Genomic DNA, 11,561 nt, shown 5'->3' with positions numbered 1-11,561 from the left:
CAATTCACTTGGAAATTTTACAATTAGATTTTTCACTTACTGTTTACTGCTTATGACTTCATCCTTCCTCTGGAAACTTTGAATTCTTTAAGTATCTCTAATAGATTTTTTTTTTTAGCTGCCAATTTTTATAATTGCTGGGTGTTTAATTATGAATTATAAACTCAATGTGGCTATGCATTCAGTTTGAATTGTGTTCCTGTCTATATGTAATAGCAGTTTATTTTAAAGTAGTAGGACACTTGGGCTTTTGAGCAAATGCATGCTGAGTGAAAGAAATTATTGTTAGTTGAGTAGCTGATAGTATGATTGGGTATAGATTTTTCATAGTAATCAGTAAAAGGAAATTATAACTATGCCTAGGCAGGGAACTGGCAAAAATCTTAAAAATCATCAAGTTCATTACCTTTATCTTGTGCAATGGAGGCCCTGAGACTTCTAGAAGCTGTAGGATTGGTCTATGGATCCTCAGGTATTATCAGCCTTTGTGGTACCATAAGTACCAAATATAGACAAGAGGCCATTTCAAATGCCATATAAGAATAAACCCTAAGGGAGTGTCTGTGAAAAGATTTTTTCTTTAAGACCTCTGCATTAGGGGCGCCTGGGTGGCTCAGTGGGTTAAGCCGCTGCCTTTGGCTCAGGTCATGATCTCGGAGTCCTGGGATCGAGCCCCGCATCGGGCTCTCTGCTCTCTCGGGGAGCCTGCTTCCTCCTCTCTCTCTGCCTGCTTGTGATCTCTCTGTCAAATAAAAAAAAAAAAAAAAGTATTAAAAAAAAAAAGACCTCTGCATTATATTCTTCATATAATTTTATCCTGTTGGCCCATGTGAGCTAAGAAACCATGGAAAATTAACTTGTAGTTATAAATTAGCAGTTTTAAGCTTATTGTACCTTAGTTTTCCATGGAGCTGAAATCTGTTGACAACACAGAGCTCTTTTTCCACAGACACAGACATTTCATGCCTAAGTATTTGTTCCATTGTTTCTCTGCTCTCAGAAGAATATCTTCAGTAGTTGGGCAATTCTCTCTTTCCTTAAGACAAGCAGAGCACATGTTCAATCTTGTTTTATCTAGGTTTTCCATTCTGAAGAGATCAGAAATGGTGTGTTGCTTGGGCTTTAGAAGAAGGGCAATGCTGTTCCCACAGTGATGTTTCTATAGCTCACCAGCTATTGGGGCCTCTTATGGTGTGTGCTATAGAATCCTAGCTGTGATAAGGATTCCTTGCTGGCCACAAGCAACTTGCCTTTTGTATCAGCAGGAAGCTTTGTACATTCAGATGCCTCTACTGTTTTAAACCAGAGTCTAAGAATTTATTTATTTATTTGGCAGACAGAGATCACAAGTAGGCAGAGAGGCAGGCAGAGAGAGAGAGAGGAGGAAGCAGGCCCCCTTGCAAGCAGAGAGCCCTATGCGGGACTCGATCCCAGGACCCTGAGATCATGATCTGAGTTGAAGGCAGAGGCTTAACCCACTGAGCCACCCAGGCACCCTCAAACCAGAGTCTAGAGGAGGTTGGAGGAAGTTCCTTCTCCTCTCTGGTCTGAGGGATTTGTTGTCCTTCCTAAGTGTAATGAGGAAAAGCAAAGTTGATGACAGAAAATTTAGAAGCCTTATTATGTACATTATGGAGAATTGTACATTACAAGGTCATATCCACTATTTTCCAAAGAAAGGGCAAAATAAAAGGAATCTTGTTTCTTTTCTTTGACTTATATTTTGATGATGGGGATATTTAAAATATTTTACATGTTCCTAGTAGGTATTTTTGCAACTTTAGGGAAGGAATATGGGAAGAATTTATTAGTTCTGGGCTATAAGGTCAAGAAGAGAAGAAATTGTTTGAAGTCTAACTCCCTTCTAGTGATTTTCTCTTCCAGAGCATTTTGACATTCTAAATATTTCAGTATTAGCTTTTATTTTTATTTTAAAATATTGACACATTTTTAAAAACAAAAGGTTGTGAGCCTTATTTTTTAACCAAACTCTTTCCTATTTCAACATATTCAATGTACTTAATATTAAAAGCATTTTGATAGAGGGGCATCTGGTGGCTCAGTTGGTTAAGGGTCCAACTCTTGATTTCAACTCAGGTCATGATCACAGGGTTGTGAAACTGGGCCCTGTCTCAGGCTCTGCACTAAGCATGACACCTACTTGAGATTCTCTCTCTCTCCCTCTTCCTCTCCTACTTCTCTTTCTCTCTTAAAAAAATTAATAAAAGCATTTTGACAGAAACTTTGGAGCTATGATAAATGGTGTTTTAAGAATATATTCAAAGAGAAGAATCTAACGAAAATTATAGTAGCAATAAGCATTTTCAAACTTTTCAGCTCACAGTGTTTACTATAAGGGTCTGGAAATAAGGTATAAACATGAAATATCAATCTGAAAATATTAAATAGAAATGAGAGATTTCTTTTCATGTAACTGAAACACCAGATTAAAAATATTAAGACATTGAATTAATAATATTACTGGTTTTTCAAACTCAACAAATTTTAATAATGTGGAGCAGCTTAAGACTTCCCAACACCAAAAATTATTAAAGTGGAATCTAAAATATTAAAATTAAAAGGAGGAAACAAATCATCTAAATTTTCTCCAAAGTTTAAAATATTCTCATGACTTTCTTTTTTTTTTTTTAAGATTTTATTTTTTTGATAGAGGTCACAAGTAGGCAGAGAGGCAGGCAGAGAGGGGGTAGGAGGAAGCAGGCTCCCTGCTGAGATGTGGGGCTCGATCCCAGGACCCAGAGATCATGACCTGAGCCAAAGGCAAAGGCTTTAATCCACTGAGCCACCCAGGCACCCCTTCTCATGACTTTCTAAAGAGACTTCCTTTATTTGAGAGAAAAGAGAGAGAGAGTAAGCACATAGGCAGGGGGAGGGTAGAGAGAGAAGGAAAAGGAGACTACATGCTGAGTGCAGAGCCCAATGAAGGGATCAATCCCAGGACCCTGAGATCATGACCTGAGCTGAAGTTAGATGCTTAACTGACTGAGACACACAGGTGCCCCCCAAATTCTCGTGATTATTAAAAAAAATTTGCTATAATTTTTATAGCTATAAGACAACTTCTAGTAGTGTGCTTTTTTATTTTTAGAAATAAATACCCAATACTATAAAATACTTGTATGATATCTTTTGAGTCAAGTATATTTAAAACTTTCTGTGTTTAATTAATCATGTTCCAATTTCTGAATTAATTATATTTGAATATTTCTATTGGTTTTGGAAATTAGAATATATTATTTGGTAGAAATAATGGATTAAACAGCGATTTGGATCCTGACAAATCTGATTTTACCCCTGTGTTTGGCTGAAAGGCAGTGTGTCTTAGTCTGTTTGGGCTGTTATAACAAAATACTATTGAGTGGGAGGCTTATAACAATAAAAACTTATTTTACACAATTCTGCAGGCTGGAAAGTCCAGGACCAATATACCAGCAGATATTGTATCTGGTGAGAACCAATCTCTGATTCATAGTGAGCTATCTTTTCACTGTGTCCTCACGTGACAAGGAGGGTCAAGGGAGCTCTCTAAGGTCTATTTTCTTTTCTTTCCTTCCTTCCTTCCTTCCTTCCTTCCTTCCTTCCTTCCTTTCTTTCCCTTTCAGAGAGAGAGGGAGAGAGAGAATGAACAGAGGGGAGAAGTAGAGGGAGAGAGAGAATGAGCAGAGGGGAGAAGTAGAGGGAGAGGGAGAAGCAGGCTCCTGGCCAAGCAGGGAGCCGGATGTGGGACTTGATCCCAGGACCCTGGGATCATGACCTGAGCTCAAGGCAGATGTTTAACTACCTGAGCCACCTGGGTGCCCCTCTGAGGTCTTTTTTCTAAGGGTACTAATTTCATTCATGAGGATTCTGTCCTCATGCCTCAATCACCTCTCAACAGTCTCATTTCCAAATACCTCAAATTAGGGATTCAATTTCAACATATGAATTTTGGGGGACAGATTCAGTCCATAGCATAGCGTTAGTGCTTTTCTAGACATTGTATATCATCTATAGCAGTATTTCTTGAAGTTCCATCTTAGAAATATTGGCAAAACATCTTGACTCACAGTTGTCACTTTTATTTGCCTACTTCCATTCCCCATACACTCTTCTATACTCTTTATCACTGCCCCAGCTCTGGGGGTTGGTCAGATATTCTAACCAAAGCAGATGTTACAGATCTAGAACTATTAGAGAAAGGGCAAAGGTATCTCACTGCTGAAGGGTACAGTAGAGTTTTCTCTGGGAAGTTGAAGAGGTTGAGACAGAGGGTGCAGGTTTAAGAAATGGAAGAATAGCAGGAGATTCTACCTCCTTTGGGAGACTTGCCATTCCAGGAATGATCCCTTGGCCAACAGCATCAGCATTATCAAAGATCTTGTAAGGAAAGAAGAATCTCAGGGCCCATGCTGGACATACAAAATCAGAATCTGCATTTTAATTTAAGAAGAACTTGGGGCGCCTGGGTGGCTCAGTGGATTAAAGCCTCTGCCTTTGGCTCAGGTCATGAAGTGATCGAGCCCTGGGATCGAGCCCCGCATTGGGCTCTATGCTCAGCAGGGAGCCTGCTTCCCTTCCTCTCTCTCTGCCTGTCTCTTTGCCTACTTGTGATCTCTGTCTGTCAAATAAATAAATAAAATCTTTAAAAAAAAAAAAAAGAAAAAGAACTTAATTTGAGAAGCCTTGGGTGGGAGGAGTGTAAGATTTTATATTAGGGAGGACATTGTGTGCACTCACTGTGCCTTTATCACTCTAGCATAGTTAGGTCTTACAAAAGATTTTGGCATTGTTTTGGGAAGCTGACCTAGATCCTCTAGATCCTCTAGATTTTCACAGAACCATAGGGGCTCTCATAATTTCTTCTGACTCCTGATTCTTTTTCTCCAACCATCAGCCTGAGTCTCTGCCCTTTGGACTTGGCCTTACTTTGTGTATTAACTCTTTGCTTCTCTGAAAGTTCTTGATGTATTCTCTCTTTACCTGGTCTTCTTTGGATTGACACTCACATTTTGTTTTCTGCCTCCCCCATTTTGGTTCTTGAGATTCCAGAATGCACTCTAAGCCAATAGCTTCCAGGACTACCAGACTTGCTGTATATGTTAAAGAGGGATTCGGATCCTGTCATGTCAGATAATGGATATATATCTTCTTCAGATTAGGCTTTTCAGGGAGGGAGAAGAAAGAGGAGTAACACTCATATTGGTGATTAGGAAGTGTCTTAGTGTGTTTGGACTAAAGTACCAAATATGGGTTGGCATATCAATAACAGAAATTTATTTCTCGCAATCCTGGAGGGTGGAAGTCTGAGATTTGAGTGCCAGTATAGTCAGGCTCTCATGAGGGCCCTCTTCCCAGTTGTATTGCCCACTTGTCATGATATCTTCACATGATAGAAAATAGTGGAAGCACACCTTCTTCTGACTGTTTAAGGGCACCAGTTCCATCATGAGGGCTCTACCTTTATGAACTCTTCTCATCCTAATTACTTCCCAAAGGCTGAAGCTACTAATATACTCTTCTCATCCTAATTACTTCCCAAAGGCTGAAGCTACTAATATCATCACATTGCAGGGGTAGTGTTTCAACATACTAATTTTAGGGGATGCACAAACTTTTAGTCCATATTGGGAGGCAATAGAGGGAATCCATACATTCAGTGTATGGGGGACACTGGGGCCCAAAGATGTTGAATGACTTGCTGAAAATTTTAAACTTAGAAAGTTGAACTTGATGCCCACATCGCTAGTTCTCTATCACATGGTAACCACCAGTGTCTTAGTCTGGTTTGTGTTGTATATTAAATTAATATTATTTAATTAATATTAAATTATTTATTTAAATATATTTATTTATATAAATTCTACCATGTATGTGATACTTTATTATTGGGCATTATATATGTATAGTCATCTATCTGTTACTGTATATACTTTTTCCTAATTTTCACAACACCCATTTGGGTAGACATCATTTCCCTTTATTTGTAGATATATTTATTTATTTCCAGTATAATTAATGTTCAGTGTTATATTAATTTCAAGTGTACAATATAGTGATTCAACAATTCTTTACATTACTCAATGCTCATTATGATAAGTATTACTCTTTTCCTTATTTCTCAAAAGAGAAAACTAAAGCTTAGGAAAGGGAGATCATTCACCTAATATCACATGCTTAGTTATTGACAGAATTTGAACCCCTGTCCAACTTTAATCGTCTCGTACTTTTATTGTTCCCTTCAGTTTATCTCTGATCATTGGTAGTTACTGCCTGGGTCATTAATTCACTTGAAAAGGTTAAACAAGAAAAAATATATATATTTATATTTATGTATATACATCAAATTTATTTTACTATATAAAATTAATTTACTGTATTATATATAATGTAGTAAATATATATTTTAATATAAAATTAATTTAATATAGTGTGTGTGTGTGTGTATGTGTGTGTGTATAAACATAAATATAGAGTAGTTGATGGCAAAGTCCCTGGGACCTGATAAAAATTTTACCAGGACCTGGTAAAAATTTCAGCTTTGCTGTTTGTAGGTTGTGTGATTTCTGACAAGTAACTGTGCCTCAGTTTCCTTAATTATAAAATGAGACTGATAACCAAAGGACTCATCTCCTAGAGTTTTTATAAAGATTAAAGCACCTAGAAGAGTGTCTGGTGCCTATAAATTGATAAGTATTATCTCTAGTTGTTATTTATCATTAAAGATCTATCATAATTCTCTCTAAGCATAACTGGGAAGTAAGATATTTAATGTTCATTAATTATTTGTTGGAGAGATCTTTTCCCACAGGTAGCTGGTATAAACATTGATTATAAAGTTATATGTTGCTGATGTGAATATCCAGAGAGTTTACAATTTTGGTTTTGATGAACAAGGTTTATAAAATAAAAATACTTAATTTTTGTGTGCGGAGTGTATCTTAGGTCAACTGTGATTATCCTTGCTTTTAATAGATTTCAAAACCAATAGGTTTACTTTTAAGATAATACATGAACCTAACTTTGATCTTAAAAGGAAGTATGTCTTATGAAGTGATTAAACATGAGAAAATGCTTGGGAAATGAGCATCTAAACTCCTGACTTCCCAGATGGAAATTTATAGCCTGAAATGGAAAGTTACATAAAGGTTGCATGAATTAGGGATCTTAAAAGGGTTCATGCAAAAGGCAAAGTTCCATATATTTGAGAAGAAAGTAGAGATATTCTGAAATAAATCCCACATGGAATATATATTACAAATGTTTGTTTATAATCAATACTAAGATCAGAGATTACTTCATTACTTTAAATCATGCTTGCTCAATGAGCTCATTGACATTCACAGTTATTTATGTTTACTCAGGACTGAAGAAAATTCAGTTGATATGAATGATGTCACACAATAAAATGACTTGATTGCATATTTAAAATTATGTCCTTCAGAATAGGATATTAAAAAGAAGCTACACTTTAAAATTGTAGGTGCTTAGAAGTGCGATGCAGACTAAAGGAAACCATTGTCCTCATATTTTTGAATCAGCATTTTATTTTATTTTATTTTAAATCTCAGACTTTGGGCTGAGCACCCAGCTCAAAGGTTTTCAGAGAGAAAGGCTTCAAAACCCATTTCTTTCCATCTTGTGGTTTAAAGCCATGGCCTCTCAATAATGGAGCAGTTATTTTTTAAGTGGCCTTGAAGATTTGTGATCTTGGGTATAGAATATGTAATAAGCATTGATTGCTTTTATTCTGTTCTAATTTAATTTTATTCTTTGTGTCTTTTTTACCTCAATGCTTTTATGTTGAAGATAAGGATCAAATGAATAAAGTAACCATAAAAGACATTCATCAACTCATAGATTTATTAAGTTTTCTATTTTTAGAAGGAATTCAGCTGCTATGGTCAAGTTATACGTTCTCCTAAATAATAGTAGTAGTAGTAGAGCACTTCAATTCCAAAGTATACATTTAAAGGGCAGTTCTGAGCTTGTCATCCAGTTATGGCATAATTGTGTGGTGAAATGGGAAGGAGCAGGAAGATGTATATACCATGTAGAACTGGGTTGAAGAGTTGGCTTCTCCATTTGTTATTTGAGGAATATTGAACACATTTCTTGACGGCTTAATATTTCAGTTTCCTCATTTATAAAGTCATTCATGATGGTTTCACTTCCCAAGTTTCTCGTAAAGATTAAATAAAACAATTGATATTAGAAGGCTTGTCACAGAGTAAATTCTTAGACAATGCTCTTTTTTAAAATTGCATTATGCACATATTTGAACTTAAAACTCAAGCAAAGAGATAGGCCTCTTAAAATTTTCATAACTCTCATATACCAAGAATTTTCAGTAGTTCCCCTTACCCAATGCAGAAATCCAAACCCATTAGCTGACTTTAAGCTCTCTTTCTCTAGCCATATTCTCTCATTACTGCCTTAAAAGTAACTCTCCACTTCAATCAAAGGATATACATACTGGGCCTTTCTTTTGATATCACTGTGGCCTTTTTTGTCTTGATAAGATTGCTTTTCTTTCATCCTCTTAGTTACCAATTTTTCTGTAAGGTCTAGCTCATCAAATGGCTTTTCAGGGCTATCTAAAGACTAAACCCCCCAGGATGGTCTTCTTTTTGTGCCTTTCCAGCCCCCTTTACCTATACAGTTCATTAGGTACTTAATCACACAAATCCTATAATCTGATAACAATGCATGAAAAGTCAGTGACAGCTGGGAAGAGTTCTTTTCACACAGAGCCAGGTACTCATCATACCCTCCATTTGCATTTATTGAAAAAATGTCTTTCTTCATTAGCATTTTTTTTTGTTTTTGTTTTGTGTGTGTGTGTGTGTTGTTGTTGTTGTTCAGTCACTATTTTGTCCCTCTATGGTGATCGGAATTATGTACACTGTATGGATTGAAACTGGAAAACTGTCCTGAAACAAGATAAAGTTTTAGTTTTCCATGGAAAATCTCTTGCAAAAGCTGGGTTGCGATAGTATGCTGTGGCAGTCATGTTGGATCTAGCCCACTGATGACTTTCTGTAATTTCAACAGTGTGACTCTTGTTTCACAGTCCAGCCACTGGACCCACATCCTGTTTCAGCAAGTTAGAAAAGGTAGGGAGACGGGGCAAAGGGCAAACTCCAACTTTCCTTACTTCTAAGCGCAGGAAAAGAAGACCGATGTCTCAGCTCAAATAGAGAAAGCAAGTTTATCATTTCTCTGCCTTTTTGTTCTATTTAGGCCCTTAATGAACTGGATGATACCCACCTGTATGGGGGAAGGTGATCTTTACTCAGTCTACTGATTCAATTGCTTATGTCTGCCAGAGACACACTCGCATGCACACTTTGAGATAACGTTTTACCAGCTATCTGAGAATCCCCTAGCCCAGTCAAGATGGCACCTAAAGTTAACTATCCCAAGCACTCCTTACATTTCACTGGTCAGAATATAGTGTTGGCCTCACCTAACTGCAAGTAATATTTGGAAATTCTGGGAAGCCGTATTAAAAAATGAGTGAGTTCTATTACCGAAGAAAAAAGGGTAGAATGGGACCAGGAATCTGTTATCCGTCCCTGTCACATATATCTTATATCTATCTTGATAGTAAGTTGCTTAAGGGTGGGGATGTCCACTAACCTTGTTTGTACCCCACAGTATTTTACTGAATAGAAAACAAACATTTTCAGAAACCTTGTAGGGAAAATGAAAGAATCTTAGGTTACCACATCTAGAACATTGACACAGTCACTTTCAAATATGTTAGGGAGCCAATGTTCACACTTCTGAGACTAGAAAGAGTAAGAATGACAAGAGGAAGAGTCAGAACATGTTTTATTTTGAGAGTGTTAAGATAAAAATCTCACCTTTTCAATCTAATAGCATCTCAGTGAATGGCATTTGTTAATGGGATAGGTAGAGTCATGGTAAAGGCTAGAAACTAGCATTTTGTCAAGACATTCAGAATTACCATGGGTAGTTTAGCCTCCAAATTATCCAAATTATCTAGAAACTGGTATATAAACTGAAATTCTATTTCAATTTATAGTGTGCGATTTGCAGTCCATTTTCAGTGCTTGTGATGCTTTTGTTCATTCTCTTGCTCTGACAAATATCAAGTTGCATGGACATCATTATTTTTATTTATTTATTACTTATTTATTTATTTTTTAAGATTTTATTTATTTATTTGACAGAGAGAGAGCACAAGTAGGCAGAGCAGCAGGCAGAGGGAGAGGGAGAAGCAGGCTCTCTGCTGAGCAGGGAGCCTGATGCAGGTCTCGATCCCAGGACCCTGGGATTATGACCTGAGCCGAAGGCAGCTGCTTAACTGACTGAGCCACCCAGACACTCCAGCATGGGATTCTTTAGGAGATAGAATTTTTTTTAAAGATTTTATTTATTTATTTGAGAGAAAGAGAATGCGAGAGAGAGCATGAGAGGGGAGAGGTCAGAGGAAGAAGCAGACTCTCCGCTGAGTAGGGAGCCAAATGCGGAACTTGATCCTAGGACTCTAGGATCATGACCTGAGTCAAAGGCAGACACTTAACTGACTGAGGCACCCAGGCACCCTAGAAGCTAGAATATTTCTGGTGAACGGGGAATCAAAGCAAAAGGAAATTGAGTGGTCTTCATGGATATGTTCTCTATGTCCTGGTAATTTCTAATAAGCATTCCTGTCCCCTAAAATGTGAACATCTTTATATGAGCATACGTGTACCAACTAGCCTCTTTCAGAATACAAGGAATAGCAACTTACTTGGTTTATCTTGTTTGAAAAAAGTGGGTGTAGACCTAGAGTCAAGATGTAGTGGTGATGCAGAATTGTTGTGCCAGGTCCCCTCCAAGGCATGAGTTAAGATATGCTCTCCCACTTGTATTATTTATGTTCTGCTTTGGGGTGTTCTTATTAACTAGGATCACAAGCTGTCTTGGATAAAGGCACAACTGCCTGGGAAGTGGTAGTGAAAAATTAATCTGTATAGACCTCTGCCTGGGAATGAATTTCCGTTGCCAAGGAAATGAGACCAAAGGTCCTTGGCGGATGAAGTATGAAGGGGTCAAATGCTCCTTTATCAGATTGATGTGCAGGAGGACAGGGAATGGAGTACCTGAGCATATAAGAAAAACAGAGGTAAAATATCAAAGGATTTTGGAATTGACTACTTGGAAACCATGCCTCAACACAGGTGTGAAGGCCTGGATAACACAGGCATGTCAGACTTCACAAATTGTGGTGCGGATAGTATCCACAAGCAACATTCTATAGTGAAACACACTTACATACATGGATTTACAGGATGTATAGTCTGCTTCCTTCAAGACATTCTTATGGTATAAATATTTGGTAAACCAAAGTATTTGATGTCTGGGTTGGGGCAGCTGGATAGGGAAGAACTTCTAATAGCTTTTCTGACTTGGAACTAAAAATCCACACTGGGGTATTGCAATGGCCACCAGAGATTTCCCTGGGAAAGATTGCCATAGCAGCATTCTAGAGAGTTGGTGCGCAGGTGTCAGGCAGAAATTCAGAAAGACTTTCTACTTGCTGAGAAATGACA

Source organism: Lutra lutra, chromosome 3, assembly GCF_902655055.1.
Source record: "Lutra lutra chromosome 3, mLutLut1.2, whole genome shotgun sequence".
NCBI lineage: Eukaryota > Metazoa > Chordata > Mammalia > Carnivora > Mustelidae > Lutra > Lutra lutra.
Note: the sequence above shows the minus strand (reverse complement) of the source record.